Source organism: Rhinolophus hipposideros (genome assembly GCF_964194185.1).
Source record: "Rhinolophus hipposideros genome assembly, contig: HAP1_SCAFFOLD_55, whole genome shotgun sequence".
Classification (NCBI taxonomy): Eukaryota; Metazoa; Chordata; class Mammalia; order Chiroptera; family Rhinolophidae; genus Rhinolophus; species Rhinolophus hipposideros.
Genome location: NW_027669331.1, coordinates 186947 through 203327, shown reverse-complemented (window position 1 = coordinate 203327; position 16381 = coordinate 186947).

Here is a 16381-nt window from a genome sequence, read left to right as displayed (position 1 = left end):
CGGGGAGGGGTCGCGGTGCCGTCCAGTGGAGATGGAGCTTTCCGGTGGGGTGGGGCTGGTGGCCTTCCCCTTGGTCCGGTGTCCGGCGACACCCCAAGTCTCTGTCTCGGGGCCCAGGTGCAGACAGAGCGATGGTCGTCCCCTGGGCTGGGTCCCGAGGTGCCAAGCGCCAGCACGTCCTTGGCTGGAGAAAGCAGCCCAAGGCCTAGGCAGGTCTGTGCCTGCAGGCAGACCCTCGCTTAGGCGTTGGGGGCGGGACGAAAGGCTGCTGGCAGAGGGCTTGCGGGAGGGAAGGGGACAAAGAACGGGGTGGGAGGGGGAGCCCGGGCCGAAGGGCCTGTCCTGGGGCTGATGCAGCGAGATTGTAGTGCTGTGTGGCGCCACCCATTCCTCTCCCCCTAACCCTCCAGCCTCCCAAGCGCCACCCCTGGCGTGGGTTTATTAGGCGCGCTGGGCCACTCCCTAAGGACTAGGGACAGGGCGGCCGCCAAAGGAGTGGCGGGCCAAAGCCTAGGGCACCCGGTATTCCGGGGCGGACCCCATCCAAGTACTAACCAGGCCCGACCCTGCTTCGCTTCCCAGATCAGAGGAGATCGGGCGCGTTCAAGCCGCTGTGGCCATAGACGCTGGGAGTAGGCTCCTGGCGCCACAAGATCAGCGGACCGCCCTGTATGGTGAGCGCGAACCAGGCTGCTGGGCTGCTCCCATCTGGAGCATCTCCCCGCTGGCCGGCTCCGCCAGGGCCCCGCCTCCCGACTGCTCCCCACCTCCTGCAAACGTCGCCTGGGTGGACTTCCTTTTACTCCTTGCCCGCAGCGCGGCCCCTTAGGGCAATCTGTGGCTCCACTGGGCCGCTACCCCTTCCCTGGAGGTGGCAGAAGACAGACAGACAGGTGTTGGGAGTTGGGGAGGAGGGGAGACGGACGCACAGGATGGGACACCGACTGGGACAGAGGCACTGAGGCTGAGTTGAAGTGGCAGCTTCCCCACAGGAGTGCCGTGGTGCCCGGGGCTGGGCTCCGTTGCGGATGCAGTGCCCGGGCGCTGTCAACACCGTGGGATCCCGGGGCAGGCCTCCAGGGTCCGCGGATTGCAGCCGGCTCCGAGCCCCGGGGTCCCGAATGCGGGAGGAGAGGAGCAGTCCCAGACACCCTCCTTGTGTGGGTTGTGTGCATGCCCGCCTGCCTGCTTTTCCCTGTGGTGGTCTCTCCTGGAACCCGAGGGCACGTGCGCTCCCTATTTTCGCCGTTTTGTCCAGCTCTTTTGGTGCTGGGGGCGGGGCCACCGAGGCAGGCGGGAAGGGAGGGCGCCTGGCGCTCCTGGGAGATGAAAGGGGGGCGGGGAGGGGTCGCGGTGCTGTCCAGCGGAAACAGATCTTTCCGGTGGGGTGGGGCGGATGGCCTTCCCCTTGGTCCAGTGTCCGGCGACACCCCGAGTCTCTGTCTCGGGGCCCAGGTGCAGGCAGAGCGATAGTCGTCCCCTGGGCTGGGTCCCGAGGTGCCAAGGACGTCCTTGGCTGGAGAAAGCCGCCCAAGGCCTAGGCAGGCCTGCGCATGCAGACAAACCAGGGCTTGGGCGTTGGGGGCGGGACGAAAGGCTGCTGGCAGAGGGCTTGCGGGAGGGAAGGGGACTAAGAAGGGGGTGCAGGGAGGGGGGGAGCCCGGGCCGAAGGGCCTGGCGTGGGTCCGATGCAGCGAGATTGTAGTGCTGTGTGGCACCACCCATTCCTCTCCCCCTAACCCTCCAGCCTCCCAAGCGCCACCCCTGGCGTGGGTTTATTAGGCGCGCTGGGCCACTCCCTAAGGACTAGGGACAGGGCGGCCGCCAAAGGAGTGGCGGGCCAAAGCCTAGGGCACCCGGTATTCCGGGGCGGACCCCATCCACGTACTAACCAGGCCCGACCCTGCTTCGCTTCCCAGATCAGAGGAGATCGGGCGCGTTCAAGCCACTGTGGCCATAGACGCTGGGAGCAGGCTCCTGGCGCCACAAGATCGGCGGACCGCCCTGTATGGTGAGCGCGAACCAGGCTGCCGGGCTGCTCCCATCTGGAGCATCTCCCTGCTGGCCGGCTCCGCCAGGGCCCCGCCTCCCGCCTGCTCCCCGCCTCCTGCAAACGTTGCCTGGGTGGACTGCCTTTTACTCCTTGCCCGCAGCGAGGCCCCTTAGCGCCATCTGTGGCTCCACGGGCCGCTACCCCTTCCCTGGAGGTGGCAAAAGACAGACAGACATGTGCTGGGAGTTGGGGAGGAGGGGAGACGGACGCACAGAATGGGACACCGACTGGGACAGAGGCACTGAGGCTGAGTTGAAGTGGCAGCTTCACCACAGGAGTGCCCTGGTGCCCGGGGCTGGGCTTTGTTACGGAGGCAGTGCCCGGGCGCTGTCAGTCACCGTGGGACCCCGGGGCAGGCCTCCAGGGTCCGCGGATTGTAGCCGGGCTCCGAGCCCCGGGGTCCCGCATGCGGGAGGAGAGGGGCAGCCCCAGACACCCTCCTTGTGTGGGTTGTGTGCATGCCCGCCTGCCTGCTTTTCCCTGTGGTGGTCTCTCCTGGAACCCGAGGGCACGTGCGCTCCCTATTTTCGCCGTTTTGTCCAGCTCTTTTGGTGCTGGGGGCGGGGCCACCGAGGCAGGCGGGAAGGGAGGGCGCCTGGCGCTCCTGGCAGATGAAAGGGGGGCCGGGAGGGGTCGCGGTGCTGTCCAGCGGAGACAGATCTTTCCGGTGGGGTGGGGCGGGTGGCCTTCCCCTTGGTCCGGTGTCCGGCGACACCCCGAGTCTCTGTCTCGGGGCCCAGGTGAAGGCAGAGCGATAGTCGTCCCCTGGGCTGGGTCCCGAGGTGCCAAGGACGTCCTTGGCTGGAGAAAGCCGCCCAAGTCCGAGGCAAGCCTGCGCATGCAGACAAACCAGGGCTTGGGCGTTGGGGGCGGGACGAAAGGCTGCTGGCAGAGGGCTTGCTGGAGGGAAGGGGATTAAGAAGGGGGTGCGGGGAGGGGGGGAGCCCGGGCCGAAGGGCCTTGCGTGGGGCCGATGCAGCGAGATTGTAGTGCTGTGTGGCGCCACCCATTCCTCTCTCCCTGCCCTCCAGCGCCCCCAGCACCACCCCTGGCGTGGGTTTATTAGGCGCGCTGGGCCACTCCCTAAGGACTAGGGACAGGGCGGCCGCCAAAGGAGTGCCGAGCCAAAGCCTAGGGCACCCGGTATTCCGGGGCGGACCCCATCCACGTACTAACCAGGCCCGACCCTGCTTCGCTTCCCAGATCAGAGGAGATCGGGCGCGTTCAAGCCGCTGTGGCCATAGACGCTGGGAGCAGGCTCCTGGCGCCACAAGATCGGCGGACCGCCCTGTGTGGTGAGCGCGAACCAGGCTGCCGGGCTGCTCCCATCCGGAGCATCTCCCCGCTGGCCGGCTCCGCCAGGGCCCCGCTTCCCGCCTGCTCCCCGCCTCCTCCAAATGTCCCCTGGGTGGACTGCCTTTTACTCCTTGCCCGCAGCGAGGCCCCTTAGCGCCATCTGTGGCTCCACGGGGCCGCTACCACTTCCCTGGAGGTGGCAGAAGACAGACAGACAGGGGTTGGGAGTTGGGGAGGAGGGGGGACGGACGCAGTGGATGGGACACCGACTGGGACAGACGCTCTGAGGCTGAGTTGAAGTGGCAGCTTCCCCACAGGAGTGCCGTGGTGCCCGGGGCTGGGCTCCGTTACGGAGGCAGTGCCCGGGCGCTGTCAGTCACCTTGGGACCCCGGGGCAGGCCTCCAGGGTCCGCGGATTGCCGCCAGGCTTCGAGCCCGCCAGGGGTCCCTCAGGCGGGAGGAGAGGGGCAGCCCCAGGCACCCTCCTTGTGTGGGTTGTGAGCATGCCCGCCTGCCTGCTTTTCCCTGTGGTGGTCTCTCCTGGAACCCGAGGGCACGTGCGCTCCCTATTTTCGCCGTTTTGTCCAGCTCTTTTGGTGCTGGGGGCGGGGCCACCGAGGCAGGCGGGAAGGGAGGGCGCCTGGCGCTCCTGGGAGATGAAAGGGGGGCGGGGAGGGGTCGCGGTGCTGTCCAGCGGAGACAGATCTTTCCGGTGTGGAGGGGCGGGTGGCCTTCCCCTTGGTCCGGTGTCCGGCGACACCCCGAGTCTCTGTCTCGGGGCCCAGGTGCAGGCAGAGCGATAGTCGTCCCCTGGGCTGGGTCCTGAGGTGCCAAGCACGTCCTTGGCTGGAGAAAGCCGCCCAAGTCCGAGGCAGGCCTGCGCATGCAGACAGACAGGGGCTTGGGCGTTGGGGTGGGACGAAAGGCTGCTGGCAGAGGGCTTGCGGGAGGGAAGGGGACTAAGAAGGGGGTGCTGGGAGGGAGGGAGCCCGGGCCGAAGGGCCTGGCGTAGGGCCGATGCAGCGAGATTGTAGTGCTGTGTGGCGCCACCCATTCCTCTCTCCCTAACCCTCCAGCCTCACAAGCGCCACCCCTGGCGTGGGTTTATTAGGCGCGCTGGGCCACTCCCTAAGGACTAGGGACAGGGCGGCCGCCAAAGGAGTGGCGGGCCAAAGCCTAGGGCACCCGGTATTCCGGGGCGGACCCCATCCAAGTACTAACCAGGCCCGACCCTGCTCCGCTTCCCAGATCAGAGGAGATCGGGCGCGTTCAAGCCGCTGTGGCCATAGACGCTGGGAGTACGCTCCTGGCGCCACAAGATCGGCGGACCGCCCTGTATGGTGAGCGCGAACCAGGCTGCCGGGCTGCTCCCAACCGGAGCATCTCCCGCTGGCGGGCTCCGCCAGGGCCCCGCCTCCCGACTGCTCCCCTCCTCCTGCAAACGTCGCCTGGGTGGACTTCCTTTTACTCCTTGCCCGCAGCGAGGCCCCTTAGCGCCATCTGTGGCTCCAGGGGGCCGCTACCACTTCCCTGGAGGTGGCAGAAGACAGACAGACAGGGGTTGGGAGTTGGGGAGGAGGGGGGACGGACGCACTGGATGGGACACCGACTGGGACAGACGCTCTGAGGCTGGGTTGAAGTGGCAGCTTCCCCACAGGAGTGCGGTGGTGCCCGGGGCTGGGCTCCGTTGCGGATGCAGTGCCCCGGCGATGTCAGTCACCGTGGGATCCCGGGGCAGGCCTCCAGGGTCCGCGGATTGCCGCCGGGCTCCGAGCCCCGGGGTCCCGAATGCGGCAGGAGAGGAGCAGCCCCAGACACCCTCCTTGTGTGGGTTGTGTGCATGCCCGCCTGCCTGCTTTTCCCTGTGGTCGTCTCTCCTGGAACCCGAGGGCACGTGCGCTCCCTATTTTCGCCGTTTTGTCCAGCTCTTTTGGTGCTGGGGGCGGGGCCACCGAGGCAGGCGGGAAGGGAGGGCGCCTGGCGCTCCTGGGAGATGAAAGGGGGGCGGGGAGGGGTCGCGGTGCTGTCCAGCGGAGACAGATCTTTCCGGTGGGGTGGGGCGGGTGGCCTTCCCCTTGGTCCGGTGTCCGGCGACACCCTGAGTCTCTGTCTCGGGGCCCAGGTGCAGGCAGAGCGATAGTCGTCCCCTGGGCTGGGTCCCGAGGTGCCAAGCACGTCCTTGGCTGGAGATAGCCGCCCAAGGCCTAGGCAGGCCTGCCCCTGCAGACAGACCAGGGCTTGGGCGTTGGGGTGGGACGAAAGGCTGCTGGCAGAGGGCTTGCGGGAGGGAAGGGGACTAAGAAGGGGGTACGGGAGGGGGGAGCCCGGGCCGAAGGGCCTGGCGTGAGGCCGATGCAGCGAGATTGTAGTGCTGTGTGGCACCACCCATTCCGCTCCCCTTAACCCTCCAGCCTCTTAAGCGCCACCCCTGGCGTGGGTTTATTAGGCGCGCTGGGCCACTCCCGAAGGACGAGGGTCGGGCGGCCGCAAAAGGAGTGGCGGGCCAAAGCCTAGGGCACCCGGTATTCCGGGGCGGACCCCATCCACGTACTAACCAGACCCGACCCTGCTTCGCTTCCCAGATCAGAGGAGATCGGGCGCGTTAAAGCCGCTGTGGCCATAGACGCTGGGAGCACGCTCCTGGCGCCACAAGATCGGCGGACCGCCCTGTATGGTGAGCGCGAACCAGGCTGCCGGGCTGCTCCCATCCGGAGCATCTCCCCGCTGGCCGGCTCCGCCAGGGCCCCGCCTCCCGCCTGCTCCCCGCCTCCTCCAAATGTCGCCTGGGTGGACTTCCTTTTACTCCTTGCCCGCAGCGAGGCCCATTAGCGCCATCTGTGGCTCCACGGGGCCGCTACCCCTTCCCTGGAGGTGGCAGAAGACAGACAGACAGGTGTTGGGAGTTGGGGAGGAGGGGAGACGGACGCACAGGATGGGACACCGACTGGGACAGAGGCACTGAGGCTGTGTTGAAGTGGCAGCTTCCCCACAGGAGTGCCGTGGGGCCCGGGGCTGGGCTCCGTTGCGGATGCAGTGCCCGGGCGCTGTCAGTCACCGTGGGACCCCGGGGCAGGCCTCCAGGGTCCGCGGATTGCAGCCGGGCTCCGAGCCCCGGGGTCCCGAATGCGGGAGGAGAGGAGCAGTCCCAGACACCCTCCTTGTGTGGGTTGTGTGCATGCCCGCCTGCCTGCTTTTCCCTGTGGTGGTCTCTCCTGGAACCCGAGGGCACGTGCGCTCCCTATTTTCGCCGTTTTGTCCAGCTCTTTTGGTGCTGGGGGCGGGGCCACCGAGGCAGGCGGGAAGGTCGGGCGCCTGGCGCTCCTGGGAGATGAAAGGGGGGCGGGGAGGGGTCGCGGTGCTGTCCAGCGGAGACAGATCTTTCCGGTGGGGTGGGGCGGGTGGCCTTCCCCTTGGTCCGGTGTCCGGCGACACCCCGAGTCTCTGTCTCGGGGCCCAGGTGAAGGCAGAGCGATAGTCGTCCCCTGGGCTGGGTCCCGAGGTGCCAAGGACGTCCTTGGCTGGAGAAAGCCGCCCAAGGCCTAGGCAGGCCTGAGCCTGCAGACAGACCGGGGCTTGGGCGTTGGGGGCTGGAGGAAAGGCTGCTGGCAGAGGGCTTGCGGGAGGGAAGGGGACTAAGAAGGGGGTACGGGATGTTTCTCAGAATGCCTAATCATGTCTAAGTTTAATAATTGTATTATGTCTGTATGATCTGTGCTTCTGGGTGTTGGTAAATTCATTTTTATATTTCCCACTCAGTTTTATAATGACAAAAAATGATTAAATACTCAAATATTGGCAAAATAATTGTACAGACAAGTGTGTAGACACTGCCAAAAAATGAACAGTCAGTAGTGTGGTTAGTTATGAACTGATTAACTTAATGCAAACTCACCTTTGGAAAGACAACTGAAGGATTTAAGTGACAAATTTAAGGTGGGTTTTTAAAAAGGTGTTTGAAAATCAAACCGGCTATAATAATACTGGTCCAGTTGTCACAAATTGACAAGTGAATATAATACCAACTAAAGAAAGGATTGGAAATGTGGATCTTTTTTGGCCATTCTAGACTGAATAAATTGGTGAAATCCTGAGGCAAAACAGCAAATTTCCTTTCTTTCTTAACATATATACTGAAAAGAGAAAGAGATTTCTAGTTTCACAGGCCTTATTCAAAAAGCAGATAAGTACAAAGGATACTCCAATTTTTAAAGAAGATTTTTGGGTCTAAGGTGATAGATATTGAGGTTGAAAATAAAACGTTTCAAAATACAAGAGTTTCCCTCACAAAGTGATAAGCCCCCAATGTACTACCCCTGTGGCAGTGTTCATAGCTGTTACAGTACCACTGACTATTCCCTATGCTGTACTCCACATCCTGTGGCTATATATGTGTTAAATTGTGGTTGACATTCAGTATTGTTCAGCCTCGGGTGTACACTGCAGGGGTCGGGCGTCTACACCGTCCGTGGGGCGGTCTGTCTGATGGGACGGGTGCCCGTCTGACGCTTGCAGGGTTTTCACGGCATTGTTGATTACATTCCCCAAAGTGTCTTTCGTATGTATCCCCGTGGCAATGTTGTGGCTACTGATTTGCACTTTCTGGTCCCCTCGGCTTCTCCCCCACCCCCACCCCCCAGCATCTGGCAACCCTCGGTTTTTCCTCTATATCTCTGAGACTGTTTCTGTTTAGTTTGCTCATTTAGGTTGCCCACTCTAATGATCATTTGAAAACGGAAGTGGCGGGGGATTTCATTGGTTTGTCACGGTGAACGCCGCTGGGGAAAGTGCAGTTGGCGGCGGGCAGGCCGTCCCGCGGGTCCTCGGCCGAGGCCACAGGGGGCCCTGTCGCGTCTCCCGAGGAAGGCCGCGCCCAGGCTTCGCAGAGAGGTCCCTGCCCGCGGCCCCGCCCGCGGCCCCGCCTCACGTGTGTGCCCTCTTCTTGCGCCCGCAGAGCCCCCCGGCGCGGACCCGGACACGCTGCGAGCCGGCGCGCGGGGCTTCACCGGCTGCCTCTCCGCCGTGCGCTTCGGCCCCGCCACCCCGCTGAAGGCGGCGCTGCTCCCCGGCCGCCCGGGCCCAGTCGCCGTCCGCGGACAGGTGGCCGCGTCCCGCTGTGCCCCGGGGGCGGGGCCCGGAGCCCCGGCGCGCGCGGCGACCCGGCCGCCCGCAGGTGGCGCAGGTGCGTGGCCCTCCGCCCGCGGCCTGCCAGCCGCTCTGCGTCCGGAGGCTCCCCGAAGTCCTCTGTGGGTCCGCCTTCCCCTTCTCTGCCCTTTCCAGTCTCAGTGCCTCGGCTCTTGTTCATTTCTATGGCTGCGATTGTCTGCTTTCAACTGTTTGTGGATTTTCAAAAGTCCGCCTTTCCACCCCCCCTGTCGTTCTGCCTTTTTCTACTGTAGGTCGTTCTGGACCGATAGATGGGGGCGAGCCCTGGGTCAGAGCGGACGGACATGGCTCCGCGGTCATTGGAGGTAACAGGCCCGCGAAGGGCACCCTCGGAGGTGCTGTCGCTGTCAGCGGGATCCCCACGGGAGAACCGCGCCACGGAGGCCTCAGAGGCAGGCCACACCCCTGTGACGTGTGGTGCACAGGTGGCCCCCGTGCGGCACGGCTGCCAGGGCCCTAAAACTGCCGTGTTATGCGAAACAAGAGCTCCTACAAAAAAGGTTAGGCTCCAAAAATCAAAAACACAAAGTATCATATTTTTATAATTCAGTGAAATATCTTGATTAAAGCAATTTTCACCCCAAAAAAAAGAAAAAAAATACAAGAGTTTTCTCTGGGAAATCAAGCTTTTAAATGCTTTTGTGTTTTATAAATCGAAATTAATACATTTCAGTTTTAGGGTACATAAAGGTATTTTTTCTTCTCTCATTTATGGTTTTTGCTTCCCCCAAGTTCTCTGCCTGTTACATACCTGTTTTCTTAATTCAGGAAATGAAATTTCCTATTTCATTTTGCTCAGACGACCCAGCAGAAGCCTGGGCCAGCGCCCACCGAGGTCCGAATGGAACTCAGCGCTGCCCACAGGCCACCTCTGAAGCTTGAGGCGCCTGGGCCTTGCACGTGGGCTCCGGGTGCCCTTGACCTTGGCCACGGGGCTCTGTGCGCACGCGCAGCCCTCGGCCTCTGCCCCGTGCACCGTTGCTTGGCGACGGCCGTTCTGGGCGGAGAGATTCCAAACCGCCTTGCTGTCCTGCGGGGATACTGTGGCGACTGGAGTTGGCTGCTCTAGAGGCTACTGTTGGCTGGGCGCGGAGAAAACAGGCGTGAGAAGTGCGGAGGAGGTTCTGAAGCCCGTGGCTTGGCCATGAGGAGGTTCATTGGCTTAGGGATTCTGAAGGTCAGGTCCGGCTTGGGTTTCCGAAGGAGACCCCAGAGCGATGGTGGTGGCTGGCAGCCTGAGACCGGAGGTGGGGTCACCTCGGAGTCCGGGTACTGCATCCGAGACAAAGATCTCCAAAAAATCCACAGAGCTGCCTCCAGGGGCGACGTGGCCGGAGTGCAGAAGCTGCTCTCGCTCCATCCAGAGAGACTGAACGACAGAGACCGGCAGAAGAGGTGAGCGGGCCTGGGGGGCCGCTGGGCACGGGCCGGAGGCGGCGGGGGCCTGGGAGAGGGGCCCACCTGCCGGCTCCCCCGGGAGGAGCGCAGCCTGGGCGGGGCCCTTACCTGGGGGCCAGGGCCCAGGCCCACGTGGTGAGCACCAGGACAAACTCTCAAGGTCCCGTCACTCATAATTCCCCTTATAAAGCACTTTACTGACAATGTTAAACCAATTCAACTAAATATCAGTAATAGAAATGAAAAGTATATGCAACATTTTATTTTTGATGTGCACAGTTTTAGACCATGTTGTTAAACACTATAGAAAAGTGTGTAATGAGAAAACTGATTCCCATAATAGAGCGACTTGTGGGCTAAAAGTTCTTCAGCTAAAACCCAGTATCCGTTTTACATCAGTGTCCACCCATGTATGTATGGTGTTTATTGAGGGGCCTTAGAAGGGAAGCTTCCAGTGGAAGTTGGCTGTGGCCTTGTCTAGGAAGACTCGTTTTCTCACCGTGTGTGCTCTTCCTCTAGTTATCAGTTTTCCATAAGCCAACTAAACTCTCAGGGTTTTAAAAGTTTTGGGTTGCACATGGTGTCTCTTTGATTGTAGTGATAAAATTAAGAATCATTTTGTATAGTAGACAAAGGTTTGCCCTTCTAGGTGTCAACGGGTGCTCTATTGCCACAATTTCTTTACTAAGAGCTGAAAAGAGAGATAAATGATTGGAATATAGCAGAAAATGCCCAAACACCCTAATATATGCAGGATGTTAGAGCTTCATAGTGATGACATTTCGCGTTAGTAGAAAATATGAATTACTCATGAATGATGGAGAAATACCTGTTAAGTATTTGGAGAAAATTTGTTAGATTTTCATATCACAAAAATAAGTTCCAGATGTACTGTAGATTAAAAATTATAAATGTACAAAATGAGGAAAGTACCAGAAGAAAACAGAAATGCCTATTTATACAATTTTTTATGTTGGCGAAGACTTCAAAAAACCAAGAGTTCAGAAGGTTGGTTGAGCAATATAAGAAATCAATAGTCTCTGTATATCCGAAAATAATACTAACAAAATAAAAGAAAAGGTACTTGCAAATTATGTACAGCATACACATATCAGGGAAAAGTGTATCTTTGTTTTATAGAGAAGTGTCTGAAATCAACAGAAAAAAGCGCTCAAATTTTGAATTGGACCAAGTTCTTTCTGTGTATCTATAAGTGACCAATATTTATGTCCCAGGTTAAAAAAAAAGGAATTAAAGTTGAAAGAGAAATGAAAACTTCTTTTCCATCCTCAAAGGTTGAGAAGATGAGGAGCCATGGTACTTGTACTTCTGCTTCAAATTTAAGTTGCTTCAGACTTTTCAAAGTTTGGTGACTTTTCATTTTGGTGATAAGTACCACATTTAAAAATGTATATTCCCTTTACTCATCAATTCCAAGTGCTAAAATATCTTTATGAAATAATTATATAAATCACATACAATTTGCTTTTCTCAGCACTGCTTACAATATCAATGTATTGTGAAAAACTCACATCAACGGATTTCGTAAATAAATTGCAGTGCATCTGTAGGATGGAATTACCTGAGACCGCTGAAGGTGGTATGGATAATACATACATGTTTACATGCAAAGATGTACTTTGGTAGATTGGAAAAGGAGAAAGAATTCCTTTGATTATACACACACACAGACTACGATGTTATTTTAGCCAAAAATATGTGCAAACTTGAATACTGAGTATTTCTACAGTGACATTTTCTTTTTTAAAAAGTCTGATCTCTACACTGAACATATACAGAAATTCTAGTAACAGTTTATTATTAATAAAGTAGTCCCAGGTAATATTTCATTATTCCCAGGAATATGAATCTTGTACAGATTAAAACAATTTCTCACTTGTATTTTCAATTTTTTTTTTTAAAGATTGGTATTTTCTGGCAACTTTTAGCCTCTTCAGAAGTAAAGGCAGTCTTTTTATCTGTGCCTGTAGAAGTTCATGTATCTATATTTCTGTACACACTTATTTTTTTATTATATAGAGCTTCATTACCTATAACATTAAGTGATTTTTGATTCATCATTTTGGTTCTGTCTTTATGGAAATCAAAAATAGCACATATAAGTGATTATTACTATTGCAGAAGTACTGCTTTACTATAAACATTTTGTTTAAAAACATTGAACTCTCCAGGTGTAGTTATCCCTTCTTTCAATCCATTTATTCATCAAATATACACTGAATAACTGTTACGGAGCAGACACAGTCTACTCAGGACTCTCAGAATCTATCTCTCAGGCCCTCTTCATCCTTAAAAACTTTATGTTGCCCAGTAGGAACGAAATGAAAAATTGTAAATGGAAGTAATAGTACCTAATCTCCATTGAAGCTTTTCCTCCCTCATTTCAAATAAAAGGATTTCTACAGTTAGGACATTGTGAACAGTAACCAAACTTGCTGTTTACCTAGTGTACAATAGTATTAAATACGAGTATCGATCACTGGAAATCATCCGATTTTCATGTAATCTATGACTCAAAACAGACAATGAAAGGAGCCATCCTTAGTCACTTGAATGCTGAGTCTCCTTTGGCTTCAAGTTTCTTGAAAATCAAAACAAGAATTACTTTGTGATTTTAGTCCTCTTTCCCCATGATGCTCTTAAGAATGAACATTTATTTAGACGCCAATTTATGACGAGAACTGTGGAAGGTCTGGTGTGTTTCCATTATTTCACTTCACGTCAGGGTGGTAAGATGCCGGTTCTTGTAAATACCAGTAAGAAATTATTTAAATGCTGCCAACTATACTTTCAAGGCATTCTGAATTATACATTGCCTTCCAGAGTCAGAGGTGTTAAAATATGAGAAAAGAAGCATCTTAGAACCACTGAAATACAGTGTTCTTTCTTAATCCTTAAAACATAGCTGGAAAGTAGGTGGAATGATATCATTTTACTTAATTGAAATGTTGTCTTGTAAAGTAGTAGTGATGGTAATGATTCTGATAATATTACCAGTTATTGAGCTGTGTGTTTTGTGCTAGGAACCTAAGTAAACACTTTACATAGATTCCCATGTGAGCCCACAACAGTGTTAACTACTGTTTTTATCCCCACTTTGTTGATGAGGAAATGGAGGCACACAAAGGCTAAGGGACAGCTAATAAGTGGTCGAGTTAAATTAGGATCAAACCGAGTTGAGCTGATTCCCCAGGGCATGCTCTCTGTAGTCACATAGGCTGCTCTGTCCTTAGTGTGGCGAGTAACCAGAGCTCGTGAATATTGTACTTTGTGCAGAAGAAAACTCCATGTTGGTTCTGAAGGCATTGGAGTGGCGCGTCATGTTTACAATTGCGTGCAGAGCTGCATGTTTGAGACAGTGCCCTGTAATGTCCTAAATGTCCTCTCACCCTCATAGGACTGCTCTCCATTTGGCCTGCACCTTTGGCCATTCGGAAGTGGTGACTCTTCTAGCAGAGAAAAAATGCCAGATGAATTTCGGTGACAACAAAAACAAGACAGCTCTAATAAAGGTATGTGGTAGCCAGCTCTGTCAACAGGAGATGGATTTTATTTTAGTATTTAGAATAAAAATGAATTTATCTCAATTAACTATAACTAATTGTGGAAACTTGTGGAATGCTTACTTTGAATTCCCATAATTTACCGTTTATTTAATGACGTAATCCTGACAGGCCGTGGAGAGCCAGGAAGAGGAGTGTGCAACAATCCTACTACAACATGGTGCGGATCCACTTATGAAGGACTATCGTGGCAACACGGCTCTCCACTACGCGGCCATGGGGCAAAACACCGCGATAGTTGAACAGCTGCTGCAACATCAGGCAGATATGGAAGCAACCAATGAGGTATAGATCCACAGACTGTACTTACACAATATTTGTTATACGTGTGTTTCAGTCACAAGCATTTTATTTCTAGTCGACATATACTGCATGCTGTACATCGCTCCCTGTCGCCATAGAAACAAGTCCAAAGCCAAGTCAGGAAGGGGAAATGAGGTGGCCACAGAAAGGGCCCAGCTCTGTCCTGTAACCGTCCTGTTACTGCGTGGGAGTGGGTGGCAGGCTCAGAGCCCACCAAGGACTGACGACCCGGGGGGAGGGAAGTATGTGGGGGTGGCTGCTGCAGGGCAGGGCCTAGGAGATGGGTGAGCCTGGGTCCAGCCAGGGAGCTGGGGGGTGCAGGTAGGGAGGGGAAGCAGCAGGACACAGGCCCTGAGCACCCCAGGCCTCGGGGATTCTGAAGATCAGGGCAGGAGGGCCAGCACGTTTGGACATCCAGCAAGGGCATCGGCCTGTGCTCCTAGCCACTCTGCCAGTCACGGCCCCCCTTGGGGTCTCCACCTCGGAGTGGGGCTCCTGCTCAGGCTGGCGGAGGTGCTGGGCGGGTTTTAGGTGTACAGATGGAGCAGGTGATGGGGACGCGTTCACCCCTTTTTGTTCCTGGACGTACATCACCGCTCGCCACTGCAACCCCAGCAGGAATGCCCTTGGTTGACAGAGGAAGGGTCAATTTTACACCTTTGGAAGCTCAAGCGTTCCCTGAATGCAAACAGTTGGAACTTAATTTTCTAAAATTTTACTTTACGTGATGATACCTCTAAAGTAGCAGTAGAGGGCACAGCTCTCTTTTATGCATTTATGATAAATTACGTGTGAAAACAACACTTATTACAGGCAACACTTCCTTTTTTAAGTGTTTTTTCACGTCCGAGTTGTTTTCCAATTAATGCAAAACAATGCAGGAAAGCAAAATTTGCCTTTGAAATCGGCTTTACCTTAAAACTCAAACAAACAAAAGCATTTTACAATATCATAGAAATCTTCCCGCTGTTGACAAATTGCTATTTGTAAACAAATGATTTATATAAAGCTATTTAGTACTCATTGGCCAAAGCCTAAGAGGGAAAAAGGAAAGGGAAAGGAAATAACTATCAGAAATATGCAGGGCAATTTGGAAATTTGGCTATTGAAGGGAAATAACAAGAAGAGGTTTTTCAAAACCTCATGGACACAGACAGCAGTTCAATATTTGCCAGAGGGTAAAGGGGGGAGGGGTGATAGATGAGGAAAAAGGGGTCAAACATATGGTGGTGGAAGGAGAACTGACTCTGGTGGTGAGCACACAATGCGATATACAGATGCTGTATCATAGAAATGACACTTGCAACCAACGTGATTTTACTAATCAATGTCACCCCAATAAGTTTAATTAATAAAAAGAGGTTTTTTTTAGTTTTGTTTTCCTCCAGTTTATATGCTTAGTCAAGGTCCTCTTCAGTTTTGGGGGATAATAATCCTTAGTGTGGGAGAGAGAGTTAGTGAGTTTTAAACTTCCCTGAGACCACATCTGGGAAGGCTCCGAATCCACCAGATTGCAGTGAACAGGCGGCAATTAAGTGGGAAAGGAGGGAAGGACAGACAATTAAGTGACATGTCATCTGTTCTGGCAGAAAGAGCCACCTAGGGAAGAGTCTAAACTCTGCTGTGAAATGTAGACTGTCCCATGAGAAGTAAGGGGTTTAGCAATAATGAAATCAAGTTGCATTTTAATTGTTAATCCCGTTTCCACTCCTACCCAGGAAATTAAGTGTGGTTTTCATAAGTGACATGTCTCTTCCACTTTTATTTGGCCTAATCCTCAATGTCAGAGGAAATTGGTGACATAGGCGAGAGAAGAGGAGACTGAAGTGATCGTCTACTGGACTAGTTCTCGGCTAGAATTATGCTGGCGAATCACAGTCACCCTAGGAACTTTAAAAACATTCACAACCATTTACAAGCTAGGCTCTTCCTGAAGGTTTTGACTATGGAAAGCTAATAAGGCCTGGACATGTGTTGTTTAGAAATATTTCCCTGAGATTCTGATACAACTCTTGGTTAAGAACTACTAGTGCAATATATCAATTCGCAGATCTCAAATACTTAAGAAATCTCTAGAAGAGGTGGAGTTTGAGAGGTGATTCTCCTTCAGCTCTCTCCTTCCCAACACTCTTTGCCTGACTTTTGAACTGTCTGTACCTCTGGGCTCGAGAAGTGGAAGGAAATATCATTGGCAGTATCTACTGGCTTAAAGAAGAACACCTTTTTCCTTTCAGCCATCAGTCATTCACTGGTGCTCAGAGAATCTTTAGAAACTTGCTGATGGGTGGTCTCCTAATGCATAGAATCGGGCCCTTTAAGAGTTTTGCATGTTTGTTTGTGCTCAGGTTGTTAGATCAACAAATGCTTACTGCACGCGGGGTTTTCCTGCAGTAATAGGAAATTGTGAACCTGCTTTTTTTGCCTGTTGTTCTGTAAATCTCCAGTTTTCTTTTCTTTGTTTTTAATTAAATTTATTAGGATGACAATGGTTATTGTATTTAAATAGGTTTCAAGTGTACATTTCTATAATGCGTCATCTGTATGTCATAGTATGTGCTCACCACCCAGAGTCAGTTCTGCCTTC